The sequence below is a fragment of the Poromitra crassiceps genome (assembly GCF_964638095.1).
Source record: "Poromitra crassiceps genome assembly, chromosome: 17".
Classification (NCBI taxonomy): Eukaryota; Metazoa; Chordata; class Actinopteri; order Beryciformes; family Melamphaidae; genus Poromitra; species Poromitra crassiceps.
Genome location: NC_139635.1, coordinates 7,000,199 through 7,019,673, shown reverse-complemented (window position 1 = coordinate 7,019,673; position 19,475 = coordinate 7,000,199).

Genomic DNA, 19,475 nt, shown 5'->3' with positions numbered 1-19,475 from the left:
GAGTTTGTGGAGTGTGGGGGAGAAGGTCTGCAGGGGCAGGGGGACGTGTGTGTGATTGTGTGTTGCTTCATTTGTGAGAAAAAACTAAGATAAGAATGTGTGTGTGTGTGTGTGTGTGTGTGTGTGCGTGTGTGTGTGTGTGTGAGTGAGTGAGTGAGTGAGAGAGAGTGAGCGAGGAGAAAATTGTCAGAAAAAGGTGTCTGCATGTGTGTAAATCAGTGAGAAAGACAGCAAGAGAAAGTGTGTGTGTGTGTGTGTGTGTGTGTGTGTGTGTGTGTGTGTGTGTGTGTGTGCGTCCATGTGTGTGTGTGTGTGTGTGTGTGTGTGTGTGTGTGTGTGTGTGTGTGTGCGTCCATGTGTGTGTGTGTGTGTGTGTGTGTGTGTGTCTGTGTGTGTGTGTGTGTGTGTGTGTGTGTGTGTGTGTGTGTGTGTGTGTGTGTGTGTGTCTGTGTGTGTGTGTGTCTGTGTGTGTGTGTCTGTGTGTGTGTGTCTGTGTGTGTGTGTGTGTGCTATCAGTGTCCTTTCCAGCATGCCCTGACCAGCCCTGAGACGCCGACACGCCAATTACAGCGTAGCGGCTATCAGGGGTCAAGGGTCAGCCAGGGAAGCGGGGTCGCCTCGGTCAAACTCTTAACGACCTGAGGAGTTAATTAGTAAGAGAGACAGACTCGTTTTATTACACATTCCAAGTGGATGCTCACTGCTTTGACTGTTTGACATGTATGGCAGGAAGCTGCTGGAACACTGTGAGACGCCTATTGTTATTTACTTCGGTCGTTGGTTTATTGTCCCCATGGGGGAAATTCCTTTCTACAAAACTGTACATCACAAGTACACAATACACCTGTCTGTGTCAGTCAGTCTGTCTGTCTGTCTGTCTGTCTGTCTGTCTGTCTGTCTGTCTTTCAGTCAGTCAGTCAGTCAGTCAGTCTGTCTTTCAGTCAGTCAGTCAGTCAGTCAGTCAGTCAGTCAGTCTGTCTGTCTGTCTGTCTGTCTGTCTTTCAGTCAGTCAGTCAGTCAGTCAGTCAGTCAGTCAGTCAGTCTGTCTGTCTGTCTGTCTGTCGGTCAGTCTGTCAATTCAAGTCACTGACCAAACACTCTATTTCAGTGATTGCTGTCAGAATATAGAGCCATTTAACACTTATTTTAACACAAAAACATCGCTGAATGTACCTTTAACCTAGTTGTTTTACAGAGAGCATGTTAAATAAACAGGTGGAGCAGTAGAGCAGGATGGGGGACAGCACTTTGGTGCAGCAGTAGATAGGGGGCAACATACAGATGTTATAGCCTTTAATGGCTGCTTTTTGGTGAGCTGGTCAAAGCTGAGTTTATTGACCAGTGTAAGTTCCCAGATATTTGAAGCCGTGCAATTTGCAGAACTGGCAGAATAACAATACGGCTTCTTTCTAGTAATCGTCACAAGGAACAAAACAAGGAAATAAACCAAATTTCACTTCAAGCAAATCCATAGAAACAAGTTACATGATCCTGAAAAAAAGATAGATCAGTATATAAATGGGAGCTGCATGGCTCTGTCTGTTTGTCCCACTGATGACATCATCAGTGATGTCATAAATCCCACTGATGACATCATCAGTGATGTCATAAATCCCACTGATGTCATCAGTCTGAGGCTCACAGGAGAGACTGAGGGAGACCAGAAGGAGGAGGTGAGGGACGCCGGCTGGGATAAAACACCAAAGACGAAGAAGAAGAAGAGACTGAGGGAGAGGGAGAGAGAGGAGAGAGAGAGAGGGGGAGAGAGACTGAATGAGAGAGAGGAGAGGGAGAGGAGGAGAGGGAGGGAGAGAGAGAGGAGAGGGGGAGAGACTGAGGGAGAGAGAGAGAGAGGGAGAGAGACTGAGAGAGAGAGGAGAGGGGGAGAGACTGAGGGAGAGAGAGAGAGGGGGAGAGAGACTGAGGGAGAGAGAGAGGAGAGGGAGAGGAGGAGAGAGAGAGGAGAGGGGGAGAGACTGAGGGAGAGAGAGAGAGGGGGGGAGAGACTGAGGGAGAGAGAGAGAGGGGGAGAGAGACTGAGGGAGAGAGAGGAGAGGGAGAGGAGGAGAGAGAGGAGGAGAGAGAGGAGAGGGAGAGGAGAGAGAGAGAGGAGGAGAGAGACTGAGGGAGAGAGAGGAGAGGGAGAGGAGGAGAGAGAGGAGAGGGGGAGAGACTGAGGGAGAGAGAGAGAGGGGGAGAGAGTCTGAGGGAGAGAGAGGGGGAGAGAGACTGAGGGAGACGCGCGCCAATAGCAAGGCAGGCAAGGCCACACAGCAGCCGAGCTGTGATTGCCTAGTTGATTGAAATCTTTTTCAATCAGCAAAATGACAGTGCAGTGAGATTATTTGATAATTTCTTAAAATATCCTGAAATAAGCTTTAGAAGTTTGAAGTATAATAACATCCCTTGCCAAGCTTGTCATTTTTTTTACAGTTGCATTCTTAATGTTATTATCCGGTGACTGTAATGCAGTAATATTAAGAGAGTAGGTGTAAACATTGTTCAAATGAATTAATTTGGCATCAAAACTGGATTTTTTTTAAACTTGAAGAGAATATAAAACATTCCCTATTTGTAAAGCATGCAGCAGCAGCGTGAGGATAGCGTATGATTGATTGTATGTGGAGACGGTGTAGTGGTACGGCCTCGGATGCTCATGTTCTCTCGTGTTCAAACCAAGGCGACAAACAGAGATCAGAGATCCTCTGCAAGCCGCTTGCGTTCCACCTGGTGCATTAAGATCATCTGCTGATATGTGTTTTTATTTGTGGAAAAGGCTAAGGTGGAAAAAACAGAGCAGTAAAGATAAGGATTATGATATTTCTAATGTGCCTATACTGTCCCCAGGCAGACTCTTATTCTGTGTTTGGAAAATGAGGTTTACACGCAAGTAGAATAATTTAAGGTGGAAACATCTTTTGGGGTCTGTAACGTAAAAAAATAAAGAAGAGTGGTAAAGTCATATAGTAAGTGCCAGAGGTGTGGACTCGAGTCACACGACTTGGACTCGAGTCACAAATCTGATGACTTTAGACTCGACTTGATCAAATCAATACAGTAATATACTGTACTAATATAGTATTAGGGACCGTGATCACAGGGAACCTTTCCCCCTCCTTTGCCCGCCATGCTGAGCACTTTGGATATCAAAAACAGGAATGCCCAGAGCACTTCCAAAGCGCACAGACAGACACACACTCTGACAGTTAGTAGTTAACGTTATAGCTAGCATAAAGAGCAAGCTAACATCAACCCAACCAGATATTCTCATCCAGAACCCCCCAAAAAGCAGAGATATCTCTCCAGGCTTTGCTTTGAACATCTTTTTAGTCCACCCCCCCCCCCCCCCCCCCCCCCCCTCTTCCTAGATTTTCATTGGTCGTTCGAACAAAGTGTCATTGATGAGCAGAAATTTGCGTGTGTGCACAAATTTGAAACTGTTTTTCTACTTGAGGCGAAAATGTGACTCCGCGGCGTCAACGTGGACGTGACGTGACCGGCACGAGAGCATGTGATTGGACATACTTGTTGTGAGGAATGAGGAAATACCATTTCCTCATTTAACAGTGCTTGTCCCTCATCTAGCAAAGCCTTCAGGCTCACCGGAATGAGTTTTGAAATGGAGGGACAATAAAATGTCCCCCCACCGACATGATTGCGAGTTCTTGGTAAACGACACGATAGCGTCATATGTAATGGACACGAGTGTACCACAAGCCACCTAGTGTTTTGGACGTGTACCGCAGCCAACGCGCCGAGTTACGTTCGAGTATGCACAGTCTGGCTGTCACCGCTAGTCGGCGGCAAGGCTCCAAGTGGAGGCTGCGCAGAACCCTGTCAGCGCCTTTACTGTGCAGGCATCACTTTTATATTCTGTAGACTTGTATCATTCATAGCGGGTTGATTCCCACTGAAACCACGCTTGCACTCATGGAACTACAAGGTATCCGCCAACTGCATTTTCCACTTGTGTCCATGTGGTTATATTTCAATAGTACGCTGCAGTAATCCTCCTGGTCTATATATGGAAACCCATTGACCGCCATCTTTAAAAAAGGAAAACATAGTTTACCACACTCAAACATTCCCATTACCAATAACCTCGACAAACTTTCCCCGTCTTCACATCATGGCCGACCTCACTCCCACTGTATTTACATGAGCCAAAATGAATGGGCCTGATGGAGTGGCGAGGGCCTGCAGCCCCTAAATCACTGAGAGCAGCCGCTGGGCCCGGCCTGACAGCGCGCTCCATTTCCCTCCACCTCCACCTCCTTCTTATTCTGCGTGTGTGCGTGCGTGATGCTGCCCCGCGTCACGCAGCAGCTGGCTGAGACCAGAGCACCAGGGAAGGGAGAGAGGGGGGGGGGGGGGGGAGGCCTGAGCACCAGGGAGGGGAGAGAGGGGGATCGGGTGGAGGGGGGCAGAGCACCAGGGAGGGGAGTGTCGGGTTGAGGGGGAAGGCCAGCTCAGCAAGGAAGGGAAGAGAGGGGTTGGGGGGCAGTGCACCAGGGACGGGAGAGGGGGGGGTGAGGGATCAGGTGGGGGAGAGGCCAGAGCACCAGGGAGGGGAGAGAGGGGGGGGGGGGGGGGGGAGGGCTGGTGGGGGGAGGGTGTGGAGGCCTGCGAGGGTTTAAAGCTCCATGCATCTTCTCTATCTGAAGGACTGTGCTGGTTACTGAGTCCATGGTTCATGCATCTTCTCTATCTGAAGGACTGTGCTGGTTACTGAGTCCATGGTTCACTGGGCCATGAAGGAGCACATTTGTTCTGGACTCGGCTCTCAGCCGCGTCGCCAAGAAAAAATGTGCCTCTTAACAAGTCGTTTAATCTGAGAGCACTGAGAGCTACATTCATATTCTTCAAAAGGGAAAAAAAAAGGTTAAAAAAGATGCAGAAGTGCAGTTTTTATATATACTGTACAATATCAGTCAATCCAAACTTTGAGAAAACCGTGTGCCAATACAGATCATTATCAAGTGTTTAAAGTTATTTAATCTGGACCTGCGCGTTGAATTTATACTGTATCCGTCAAAAAGAAAAAGAAAAACAAGTTTTTAAAAAAAGGTGCAGAAGTACAGTTTTTAATGGAGATTCACATAATGAAAATACAGATGTTCAATCCGTCCAAACTTTGAGAAAACTGGGTGCCAATACAGATCAGGCACAGGCACAGAGATCTCACATAATGTCTCTCTTAAGACGTCGTTTGATCTGGCACCGAGAGTTCCATTTATATTCTGAAAAGAAAAGGAAAGAAGAAAGATGCAGAAATACAGCTTTGCGTGACGACATGACGATCAGGCCTCATCAAACTTTGTCTTGTCGGTTCCAACGATAGAAAACTGGGACCCAATACAGATCATTATGGCACAGAAATCTCATTTTGGAGTGGAGTTAAAAATGATTTAAATGTGTGACAATATCGATTGCAGTAGAAAGATTTCGGCATCTGATTCAGGACATTTTTAAAGGAAAAATCCCCCTGATGAAAGCAGCTATTGGCTGTGTAAGTTGCATTTCTGGGCCCATTTTGTCATCTAGTGGTGTTGTTTTCTTATTCCCATGCAGGACGGGCCAAAGGATTGCACAAGATTGCCAAATGATTTCCATAGGAAACTAGTGAAATTATCTCACCCCCTTTTACAGACTTTTCCACTTAAGAAAGAGAGGCCTGTACCGACACGACCTGTTGAGACGGACATGTTGTTCAGTGAAGGGAGGGGGCAGATGTGGACGCTGTGTGTGTGCGTGTGTGTGTGCGTGCGTATGTGTGTGTGTGTGTGTGTGTGTGTGTGTGTGTGTGTGTGTGTGTGTGTGTGCGTATGTGTGTGTGTGTGTGTCTGGAGGGTGGACATGTAGAGCTATCAATCATTCAACACGCCAATCTGAAAAGAATTTGAAAGGATTTTTCGTGGAAAGTGTAAGCAAGCCAGCCTATCTCGCACATCAGAGCCAGGAGTGCTTGGCAGGACACCTTCATTGAAGCCATGAAGCGTTGAAAAATAGGCAAAGAAAAACGGGGCCATGTTCAGCACATTTTCAAAAGAATCGTCGTGAGAGTTTCTTTAGTGTGGGAATAAGTGAGCAACAAATAGAAGGACACATTAGCACTTAGCATTGGGAAATTAAATTTTTTTGTCGAAAAGGATTCAAACATATTGAGTTCTGTAATGACTTCTGTCACTTTTCCAAAGTATTACAATGGGAAACAGGTGTTTTTGGGTCCCTCTTCCAGTTTATCAATCATCTCGTCATTATCCATCCAAACATCCTGGACCTTCTTTAACTCATTGAATGCCATGGACGGACATGTTCGTCATTTCAATTAGTAACGTAGAGTGCCAAGGACGGACATGTTCGTCAATTGCGTTTTTTGACGGTGGGGCGTCGATCAAAGCCTTCTGCCTCTCCTGTACAAATATTATAGCTATTGGAGGTCTATAACCTATTTTACAGAACCCTTAGGTGGCGACAGTGCTCTCCAGGTTAACAGAAAGGCAGAGAAAAACAGAGAATAAGTCATTGAGGAAACGGAAATCACATCGCATCCGTATGCATCGATATGCATGAAGCGTTTTAACGTTAGATGTGCCTGCAACAGGCAGCAGCCAATCTGCTCCCACAATTGAGGTCCTCCACTGCTGCGACAGCCCATTCGCATGATCATCGTTATTATTCTCAACTGGAAGCATACAGTAGTAGCCGGTGACAAACACACGCGGAAAAAGCTGGATGTCGCCGCGCACCCTTCACAGTGCAGTCAGAGCAAACTCAGCAGAGAGCCACCTCCCATACAGGGAGGAGTGTGCAGTTGAGGCGAGGCGAGGCGGGGCGGGGGGGGGGGGGGGGGGGGGGGGAGAGCAGCACACAGCCACACAACACCCAGACAGACCCAGGCAGCAGGACAGGGTTGGCAAACGCAAGCCAGAATATCCGATGCCCACCAGCAGCAAGAAGCTGCAACCAGCAACGCACGCAGGGGCCAGCTAAAATAACCATATATATATGGTTGCAGCTAAAAATATTATTCTGCCAAACAAAATTCCCTGGCCTAAACTGTTTTATTGAAGGAAATTATTTTTGAGGTGTGACTACATTAGAAAAGATTAGCTTCAGAGTCAGTGATGTGCTTGAAATGTTTAATTTCACAAAAGGCCAATTATCTCAGCTTCTAGGAAAAAATTACTGTTTTTGGATGAATCAAGCTATCTTCTCCGGCTCATAACTAAAGAACGGAAAATGGGATCAATAAACTTTTTTTTGCAGATGATAGAATAGAGTCTCATCGTTCTTTGTGTGTGTTCAGTGTTTACAGAGTAATATCACACAATATTCTGTGGGCCTCGAGAAATCACTGAAAACGCTCTGAAACTCTGGCACTGGGAGCGTCCGTTCTCCAAAAGTGGCTGGCACTCAATGAGTTAAATGCTGTTCAGAAAAAAGCAAACAAAGACATGCCTGTGCTTGAGTGTGGATCGTGATTAACGTAACTTGCAAACGAGTGGCACTGATTCGCCAAACCTGCTTACTTGCAGGCTAGCAAATTTCTTCTGATTTGACTTTGTAACTAAGATGTTTAGGGGGAATGTAGTGGAGTAAAAGCATGCATTTTATTTGGGAAATGTAGTGGAGTAAAAGTGAAAGTTGACAGAAATGTAAATACTCAAGTAAAGTACAGATACTTAAAGGATAATAAAAAAAAATGTACAACCTGGACCTTATTTCCAGCTGTATTTATGTTTTTTAAGGCTGCTTTCTCACTGGGAACGATTGCTTTCGTTCCGTTCTGTTCCGCACTCGGGAACGATTACCCCCCCCCCCCCCTCCCCTCTCCCCCGCTGGTCAGCTTTCACATTACAGCATTTCTTCCACGCTCGGAAACGCAACAGAGTGCACTTGCATCATCAACTATGCCTGGAGTTTATCATCGCCTGTTTGTTGTCTATGTGGTTCGGAACGGTTGGCTTTCACACTGGTAAGTGTTCCGTGCCCGGGCACGGAACACTTACCAGTGGATCCTGTCACGGTTCCCTGTTGTGCGCCCGGGCGCAGAACGGAACGGAACGCAACGTTCACACTCGTCAAATGTTCCGAAACTGGGGTCAATTTGGGAACAAGTGTGCTCGGGAACGGTAACGGGGCGCCAGTGAGAAAGCACCCTAAGTCAGTGAACAGAAATGTCTGAAAACAAAAGCCTTATAGAGCTGGAACGGCCCGCAAAATGGCCTGGAAGAGAGGCCGTAGAGGCACCTGCTAAGTTAGCTTATTTTCTGCCACCCAGCAGTTTTGTGATGTCATGTGATCATGAGGTTATGACAATTTAGCTGACAGGCCATGCCCTTTCACAAATGTAAAAAATAATATCTTAAAAAAATGACTTTAGATATTAACATTTAAACAACTTTTAGTGAGGTAAGTCTCTCGATGCTACATAAAAAAAATGGTGGTGATCGGTCAAACGTGTAGGAGATGTTAAAAATTATTTTTTTCATAACTCAAAATATCTCAAAAACTTTCCAGGCTGACCTAGAGGGTCCGTGAGGCAAATTTGTAGAGCATTGTCAGCTGAATGTGTTCAAATCTTTTTCTAGTCATGTGGTCAGACCCAACGTCTTACATCAGCACGTTTCCAGCGACAAAGGCTCTGAATCACAAGTCAGCATTTCTGGGGTTTTCTGTAGGAATTCTACGGTAAAAAAACGGATTGGCTGGGCTGTTACGGAGGTCTGGCACGCCGTCCATGGTTGGTCAATTCATATGTCTGTCACACATTTTGTTTTGGTCTTAGGGCACAGTCCTTATTCACTTTTCAAGAGTCGTGCACCAGACGTAGATATTGATCTACAGCTGGCTACTGCGAGACTATGGCCTTTCAAAGTCTGAAATTCTAACCTTTAACTATAGTGCCCCCATCAGGCCAATTGAGTAATTATTTCTGCAGCCAATAATGGTTACCAATAGGGTTGTCCGATACCACTTTTTTGCTGACAGAGTACGAGTACTGACATCTGGGTACTTGCCGATACGAGTACTGACATCTGGGTACTTGCCGATACCGATACCGAGTATTTAATTAGGGGTCGACAACGTGTTTTTGTTACGCCTCATGGTTAATTAAGATAACTTTTCAAGATAATGGGTTTTAGTCATTTTCTTTAGTATATATTATCTGCAGAAGTACCTAGTTTTCGCAAGACCACACAAATTTCGCATAATGGGTATCACATAGCCTACTTGATAGTCTCTTCTCTTGATGCCTTATGAAACAAAAGTTTCCCATTAAATAAGGAAATAAGGTTTCCCATTAAATAAAGAAGTATGCTATGAATCAACCTTTAAACCACATAGCTGTGCATCTCCTTTGTATTTGTTCTGCTGGTCTATTTTCATTCAAACATTAAAATAGAGGTTCCTCGTGTTCTTATGTTCATTATGTTGGGTCTCGTAGTTAGATTACTACTTTAATGTTTATTGTAAAAAACAAACTTTATCATGCTTTATTTTGAAGGCAAAACCAATAAACCGTAAGTGAAATTGTGACAATTGTTGCTAAATTCACGGACATTAACGTTACCTTCCACTTTTAAAACGTTAAACTTTAAGGCAGTATGGATTACGGGACACATAGCACGTATTACAACAATCTGGTAAGCCTTTGCTTGTTCCACAGCACTGTGTTGTCTGCTAGAAGAGCAACTAATGTTAACCTGTAAGTTTTCTAGCTTGTTGCAGGCTACGCGGCTAACTGCAGAGCTAATGCAGTCAGACAGTGAATGGGCAAGTGATGCGGTGCAGGCTGTAGCCCTATCAGCTGATTACTGACCTGATAGCTTTTTATTTCTCCTCACAAAGCGCTCCAGGTAGAGATGCAAACAAACAGGCTGTTATAGTGAAGCTTCTCTGCATGCATGTGAGCCTGACGCTGGCTTGCTACTTTGAGGTTAATGTCATGTTGCATGCTCTAGGTGTAAAGTGGTATCGGGCACGCAGCCGTGTCAGTATCGGGCGAGTACGAGTACAGCAAAATAGGCCAGTATCGGCTCCGATACATCTCTAGTTACCAATGTCTGTCATTGGGCCAAATTTTATGTATCTGCGATGTACCAACTCACAGGAATCTGTGCCAACGCGGACACCTCACTAAGCATTCTGGACTGAGTGACTGACTCACCCGAAAGTGTGGTGTTCATACTACGGCTCTGCTAGCGGGCGCCATGTTCAAAATAAGTCAGTCTCCCTAGTCTAAAAGTATCACCTTGGAGGATGGAGTGCCAATAGCCCCTTTGCACGGGGGCCATTTTGTGTGGAAAAGGCAGGGTAAACACAGGTGGAAGCAAAACACTAATGAGGGCTTCCGACTTATTGGAATTTGGAAATCCTCATTAGTGTGTTGCTTGCACCTGTGTTTACCCTGCCTTTTTGACACAAAATGGCCCCCGTGAAAAGGGTCTATGGAGTGGGGACACTGGCTTCCAATGCAGTTTCAAGAAAGTCTGAGAATCATGGATTCAGACAGAGCACCCAGGACACTGTCTTTACAACATACATGCAGCGTATCCATCCACCCACTCAACTAGACCCTGCTGAAGGGGAAAGCAGGCTATGGGTGCGTTGGTGTTGTGTTGAGGTGGAACAGGCAGAGTGACTCATGGTCCATCAGCAGAAACACTGTCACTCTATCACATTGATTATTTGGGCAGACCAGACGTTTGTTTACAGGCCAATCAATAGCTAGAGGAAATTGTAATCATAGCCGACACACACACACACACACACGCACGCAGACACACACACACACACACATACACACACACACACACACACACACGCACGCACGCACGCAGACACACACACACACATACACACACGTGCACGCAGACACACACACACACACACATGTACGCACGCAGACACACACACACACACACACACACACACACACACACACACACACATTTATGAGCGTGGAAGCAGATATCTTTGCCCATGGGTGTTCTTTGAGGAAGATCTGTGAGTGAAACTGTATGAAAACATGCATGGTCAATTTCATACTGTACATCATACATCCTACATGTGTCGGCTTGTGTGTGTGTACACACATGTATGTACACACGGACACAAAAACACACATTTGCATACAGACAAACACGTTATCATGCATACTAGTACTGTACTTACTTATTAAACTTGTTGCTGTGTGTATACAGTTAAACAGTCAGACGTTTACACCATCATCTGCGGTCACTTGGCGTCGAGGAACCACTTAGGACACCCTAGCAACCACCTAGAAACATCCTAGCAACCACCTAGAAACACCCTAGCAACCACCTAGAAACACCCTAGCAACCACCTAGAAACATCCTAGCAACCACCTAGAAACACCCTAGCAACCACCTAGAAACATCCTAGCAACCACCTAGAAACATCCTAGCAACCACCTAGAAACATCCTAGCAACCACCTAGAAACACCCTAGCAACCACCTAGAAACATCCTAGCAACCACCTAGAAACATCCTAGCAACCACCTAGAAACATCCTAGCAACACAATGCTGATTGGGGATCAACAGCAAGTATGAGTGCGGGGACAAGGGCGGGGGCCGGAGAGCAAGCACAATGATATTTTCTTTTGAAAATGTAGCCCTTTCTAGTTAAACTTGTGCTGATTGATTGGCTTGATTGATTGATTGATTGATTTTTTATTTATGTGTCATCTAAGATACAACAATAAATTAGCGCTACCGTGGTACATTTAAGTTAACACAAGTTGCTAGTCAACATACTGTTCAAACAACAAAACAGATCATTACATCACTTTCTAAACAAAATGTTCTGTCTTTGCTCCCATGCCTGATACATACAATTGGCTATGAAGAAGGTTCCTTTTTTCTTTTAAATACAACTACTCAAGTTTCTCATAATCATCAGATTCCAAAAAGTCAACATAAATAGAGGACATGTTGATGAAGGAGTGCATCCGTTGCATCATCATATGCAGTACGATAGAACACAAAATTAATCTGTGCTGGCGTTCTGCAGCATGGTGGAGGTCGTTGTTATATTGGAGCACCGTCAAGTTTTCTCCAAAATGCCTTATCGGTTGCTGTGACCTCTCAGAAAGGCTCTTCTTCTTCTGGCCTCCCAGGGCACATTTTCCAACGAGCAGCTGGGAATATAAGAGCTGTTTTGGAAAGCGGGAGTCAGGCATATGAATGACATGGCCAGTTCATCTGAGCTGGTGGTGGGCGGTGGTGGCAGTGCTGGTGGTGATGTTTGCTTCCTCCAGGATGCTGGTGTTGGTGTGTCTACCTTCTCAGCTGATCTTTAGGATTTCTCAGAGGAACCTCTCATGATGTGCCTTCAGGTGCCTGCTGTACGGGGTAGTAGACCTGCCCTCTACCAGGGCAGCACTACCACTTTGTAGACTAGCATTTTTCTCCTGGCCTGGAGGTCGCCGTTTTCACCCTTTTTCTCAATCTTGACAAAGCCCCACTGGCACAGCTGAGGCAGAGCTACATTAGCCAAGCACGATGCCCACTGGCTGTAACCACGGCCATCAGGCTCAAAACGCCACTGAGCGACCAAAACACTGGCTCATTAACCATTTAGAGCAGTGATACTCAACCCGAGGCTCTAGAGTAGGGCTGCACGATTAATCGTATTTTCATCATCATCGCGATATGAAAATGCGCGATGAACACATCGCAAAAGTCACGTGTTTTTTTTGTTTTTTTTTACAGTGCACCTGAACGCAACATGCAAGATACCGGCTGAATAAGTGTCCAAATGTTCATGTCATTCTGGCCAATACTCCACTTCTGTTATAACATTTCAGTCTGGAATATGGAATATCTTTCAATAATCGTTATGACTAAAAGGCTAAAAGTAATCTCATGTGTAAGAAATGACTGTTGAACATTGAAGTAAAAATGTAAATAATTAACTTGTTGGTTTTGGATTTATTTTTGCTTCAAGAGTGCATTTTTGTTCGTATGACCCTCAACACAGGCTTTGAGAATCCCGTGCCACTTACTGATACGTATGCTTAAATTAACACACTCATATTGCAAAATGAATTTAGGCCCTCACTGTAATACTTCAGACGTTGAATTTGAAGTTCAGCATTAATACATTTGTCATTTTTTGTCTTAGATTGACCTTTGTGTGTTATTGCAATATAAAACTACATAATTGAGAATCGATTCTAGATTCTGGAATCGAGAATCGTTGGAATCGAGAACCGATTCTGGAATCGGATCGTGACCCCAGGAATCGGAATCGGATCGGATCGTGGCTTAGCTGGATCGGAGCACCCCTACCCATTAATATTTTTGTTTATAGCATTTTTTTATTTATCGCAGGTCATATCGTCTTCGCAATATTGAACAGTGTTATCGCACATCCCAGCTTTTCCTCATATCGTGCAGCCCTACTCTAGAGCAGTGATACTCAAACTTTTCCTTGACCCCTAAACTGACACATATTAGACCAAGGACCGCCATTTGATAAGATTTTGGGCAAGGGTCCCCCATCTGATCAGATTTTTCCTTTCAGACATGTTATATGGGCGGCTTTAGCTCAGGAGGTAGAGCGGGTCGGCCAATGACGCAAGGGTTGGCGGTTCGATCCCCACTCCCTCCCAGCTGCTGTCGTTGTGTCCTTGGGCAAGACACTTAACCCTCCTTGCTCCCGATGGTGTGTAGGCACCCTGCGTGGCAGCCTGCCGCCATCGGTGTATGAATGGGTGAATGTAGACTACCTACTGATTGTAAAGCGCTTTGGATAAAAGCGCTATATAAATGCAGGCCATTTTCCATTTACCATTTATTAGAGTGTATGAAACACACACAGTCATACATTTATTGTGTTACTTGGAATTATAGAAAATAAATTATCCCCATTTTCTGCTGGGGACCCCCTGGATCCCATCAAGGACCCCTGGGGGTCCCCGGACCAAACTTTGAGAACCACTGCTCTAGCACATGCGACTCCTTTATGGGTAGTTGTGGTTCTTTTAACACGTTAACTGCCAGCGACGTATGCATACGTCAAGCAGAATCCAACCGTTAACTGCCAGCGACGTATGGATACGTCAAAAAAATCGTTTTTTTTTTTTTGACGGTGGATCCTTGATCTGGCCCTTTTGCATCTTCTATTATACTGTTAGAGCCGCCGGGCGTGTGCAATCCATTCCGCCGACCCACTGAGTGGCGACGGTGCTCAGACTATTGAGTGTTGTTTGGCCAGAAACGCACGCATTCCAGCTGAGCTCAACCGAGGACCCAGAAGCGAACGAGCCTCATTCTCATACTGTAGGCGAAAACCTTTCACACGGGCGCACGGCGGTGGGGGCTTCCACAGGTGGACTGGGTGGAAAGCACACTTTGAAGCGCGCAGCATAAGCCTAGAGTCACACAAGGCTTCGTCAAAGCTCTCAACCGAAAATCCAAGAACGGATTAAGCCACATCCACGCTCGCCGACGAGGGACCGCCAGAGAGAGGCTGCTGCTCACTGCTCAGACAGACAGGCAGGAGAGACTGGCTTGTGACTGACAAACACGGAGACACGCCCACGGAGGGAGGAGTTGTAAGGAGAGGGGGTGCGGGTGCTGCTATGGAGGAAATTACTGTTCAGAACTATATTGTTTATGTCTGATGTCTCACTGATGCCAAAAATAAATGGTTAAAGTGACTGTTTGATATTGAATTTCACAAAACTGCGATTATCTCAGCTTTTTGTCTCAGACGCTGAAACCATGCTGTACTCAACGGCTAATATCTACATAACTACTAACTCTACAAACTAACTCTTTTAGACAGAGAAAGCACACATTCTATTAGTACTTTTGTGAACTTTGTGTTGACAAACTCCAAGCAGAAAATTATCCTTGGCTCTTGTAAAATGAGCCAGAATCCTCAAAAAAACCCTCTGGCAAAAGCTACCTACAGTAAAAAAAAAAAGGCTGGCAGTGAATGTGTTAAGTTAAAAAAAAAAAAAAAAAAGATAAAGGGACGAAAGGTATTTTTTGGGGGGGGATTGTGGCTCTTGCAAAGATTTTGTTTTTGTCAATGTGGCTCCTGAATAGGGCAAGGTTGCATACCACTGATTTAGGGTCACGCTCTTTCCAATAAGCCCATCCGTTTTGAAATCAGTTGGCCAATAACGTGGCTATTCCTGGCAGCTAATGTTGCGGAGGGAATACAGCTTCTGGTGTAACTTCTGTTGTTTTTCTGGGTGGATCTCCCTGGTGTGGAGCACAGAATCAGACACTGATCGGAGCGGGTTGTGGTTAAAAATGCAACATGTTGAAACAAGTTGAAAGGTGATGATGCCCCTCCTGCATAACATGTTAGCAGCCTATTTCAATATCACACTGTTGTTATGTTCAAGAACACCAGAGGTCACCGCTACCAATCTGGCTCATTTGAATGTCGCACTCCCGTGGTGTCGATTCAGACATTGAGAACAGGTTGACATGGGTCAACGTGGGTTATAATTATGCATTATTGCATTAGGCTACTTTTCGTATGTTTCAGTAGGCTATAAACATTTCATGAGGACAGCCTGCACGCATGCACATGCACACACACGCGCGCGCGCGCATACACACACACACACACACACACACACACACACACACACACACACACACACACACACACACACCCCAGGGTGGGAATACTTTACTTGCTAAAAACTGAAAATAGCCTACAATTGCACTAGGATTGATTATTCGCCGATATAAATCAGGATCACACATGGAAGAACTGTGACTGTGACATTTGCATTCCTGCTAAAAACACACCGGGAGCCTGGAGGGGGATTCTCCGCTCTCCGCAGACACTGCACTCCTACCGTATTTACCATAAAAGGATGTGCCTCTGCGGAGAGAACGGTCTTGCCGTGAACACCGCGGACACCGGACACTCCGCAGTCAGTATAAATTTGCTTTAAGGCCACCTTTGCAGTGCCCAGCGTGCCCACACACACACACACACACACACACACACACACACACACACACACACACACACACACACACACACACACACACAGTACACTGGAAATGACAAGCTTGGCAAGAAATGTTAACTTGTGTCCAAACTTTCTAGACTTATTCCATGATGTCTCCAATAAAACTAACCTGCATACTGCACTGGCATATAATGTATATATATACTGTATATATATATATATATATATATATATATATATATACAGTATATATATATATACTATATACTGTACTATATATACTATATGTATATATATACATATATATCGTAAAACTTCTAATAGGGGCCCTCCCTCCAATTGCCGCCGAGTCTCCAATAACCGCAGGGGGTCCAACTCAATTCTGCACATAAGCGCCGGTCTTCCCATAACAGCCGGGAGCAATTATTAGAATTTTTTTTCAGTTATCCCAATACACACACTAAACTGCGGTTAGGGTTAGAGGGGCATGCCCCTCTACAACAACATTTACGGTAATCACACGACGAAGAAGAACGAACACATGAAGAAGTCCAAACCGAACACACAAGACGAGAGCTATCAAGCTACAATGGCGGACACACCTAACGTTAGCACAGACACAGACGAGGCATCTAATGTCAGCGCAGATGAGGTACCTAACGCAGATGAAGCCGACAACGCAGATCTGAATGCAGCAAATGCACCTCAAGGTCTAGGAAAGAAAAAGAATAAGAAGTACGATGTTAAGTTCAAACTGGCAGCGGTGGCATATGCACAGCAGACCTCTGGTGAGGCTGCAGCCAAGCACTTCAGCGTCGATCCTAAGCGGATCCCAGAATGGAAGAAAAACAAAGCCGAACTTGTAACGTTGGCCGAGGGGAACCCCAAGCGGGCTCGTTTGAGTGGAGCAGGGCGGAAGAAGGCCAGCGAGGAAGTGGAGGTGAAACTGCATGACTGGATCTATCAGAGGCGAGCGTGTGGCAACAGAGTTTCAAGGAAAATGATCAGGGCAAAAGCCAAGGAAATCTACGCTTCTGCAACTGACAAGCTAGACGGGGAAGTGTTCCATGCCAGTGGCGGTTGGGTGGATAAATTCCTCAAGCGCAACAACTTTTCTGTGAGGAGACGGACCACCGTGGCCCAAAAGGACGCGAGTACGGACACGGAGAAGCTTGTTAATTTCCTTGTGTTTTCAACTCGAATGATTGAGAGCAAGAAGATCCAGGCTAAAGACATCTTAGCCATGGATGAAACGGCGGTGTGGTTCGATATGGTTGGATCGAGCACAGTGAATCAAAGAGGGGCCAAGACGGTAACGTTGAAAAGCACAGGCCATGAGAAGAGCCATCTGACTGTTGTGTTGGCTGCCAAGGGAGATGGCACTAAGCTGAAGCTTACGTGGTGTTTAAGGCTGCCGTCAGGGATGTCAAAGCGATGCAGAACATTGCTGGTGTTGTCATAGCATCATCGAAGAATGGGTGGATGAATGACGATTTAACAACACACTGGCTGCAGAAAGTCGTCGGGAGATTCAGCTTCACGCAGCGGCTCCTTGTGTGGGATTCATACAGATGCCACATCAGCCAAGCGACCAAGGCTGAATTGAGAAGAGGAGGATACAAGATCCAATCAGCTGTGATCCCTGGGGGGTGTACCAAACACATCCAGGCACCAGATGTCATGTGGAACCAACCATTCAAAGCCCATCTCAAAGCATCTTATGATGACTGGATGGCTGGTGACACTGACAAAGAGTACACCCGGGGGGGGAACTTACGAGCCCCTTCCCATCGTCTGTTGGTGAGCTGGGTCCAGAGAGCTTGGGACGAGCTGGATGTAGCCATGGTGAAGAAATCATTCAAGGTAGGCTACGTGTGTGTGTGTGTGTGTGTGTGTGTGTGTGTGTGTGTGTGTGTGTGTGTGTGTGTGTGTGTGTGTGTGTGTGTGTGTGTGTGTGTGTGTGTGTGTGTGTGTGTGTGTGTGTGTGTGTGTGTGTGTGTACGTGGTAGCCTAGTAGGCTACCACGCACACACACTAGGCCCTAGTACATAGTACATGGTAATTAATTTGCTTAATTTGCTTGTATGAAATTTGAAAAAAAAAGAAAAAAAATGGCGGCCGCCAGGCTGCCGCAGGTACAAGCTCAGCTACTGTGTCTCTCACTTTTACTGGTGACTTTTGTACGTAAATCAATGTGTATTCACCAATATAACCGTCTGGATTTACTACATATCCGTGAGAAATCGCATGGATTATTTGTTCCTCAACATGTCATCCCCGGCTTTCCAATGTCCGATCACTCGGGAATAAAATAGATGAACTCCAACTTCTGATTCAATCCGATTGGAACTACAAGGAATGCTCTGCTATCTGCCTCACAGAGACCTGGCTGGATCAACACATCCCTGACTCGGCTGTAACACCCCCGGGTTTCACTATCCACCGAGCCGACAGGACAGCCCTGTCTCTGAAATCAAAAGGCGGAGGTATATGCTTTATGATTAACGATCGCTGGTGCACCAACTCCACCACAGTACAACAGTTCTGCTCTCCAGACCTCAAGTTCCTCACAATCACATGTAGACCTTTCTACCTCCCAAGAGAATTTGCATCCATTGTGCTAACTGGAGTCTATATTCCACCTCAAGCTAACGCTAGCATAGCCACCAGTGAATTAGCACAACACATAGCCACAGTTGAAAGAGCTCACCCCGACTCCACAACGATAGTATTGGGCGACTTCAATCACTGCAATCTGTCCGATGAACTCCCTAACTACATGCAACAAGTGACATGTCCCACAAGAGAAAATAGAACATTAGAACAAAATATGGTCCACTGACGCCATCAAAACCTTAAGAGGCTGCCTTGAGTGCACTGTCTGGTCCATCTTCAAAGACACGTATAGCAGCCTCGACGAGTACACAAACACTGTGACGTCATACATCCGGTTTTGCGTCGACCAATGCATCCCGACCAAAACAGTGAGGTCATTCGGGAACAGCAAACCCTGGTTATCAAAAGAACTAGCTGTATTACGCAGGAAAAATAACTCTGCCTATAACAGTGGAGACAGGGAGGAATACAAGTCTGCAAAATATGAACTGCGCTCTGCAATCAGAAAAGCCAAGTCCAACTAACTGGAACATCAACTCACCACTAACAACCCCAGAGCAGTCTGGAAACACCTGAAGGAGATTACAAACTATAATAAAGGGCCCACTACACCACCAGATGAGGACCCCGATCTCCCTGACAGGCTCAATAACTTCTACGCACGGTTTGAGGATGAGCACTCCAAAACATTCATCCTCCCACCCTCCATTCACCATCCAGGAGGCTGAGGTGAGGAGGCTCTTCAAAAAACAAAACAAGAGGAAAGCAGCAGGGCCAGACCAGCTCTCCGCCGCCGTGATCAGCCACTGTGCCGACCAACTGGCCCCGGTCTTCACGGACATCTTCAACTCCTCCTTACAACAGTGTACAGTCCCACAATG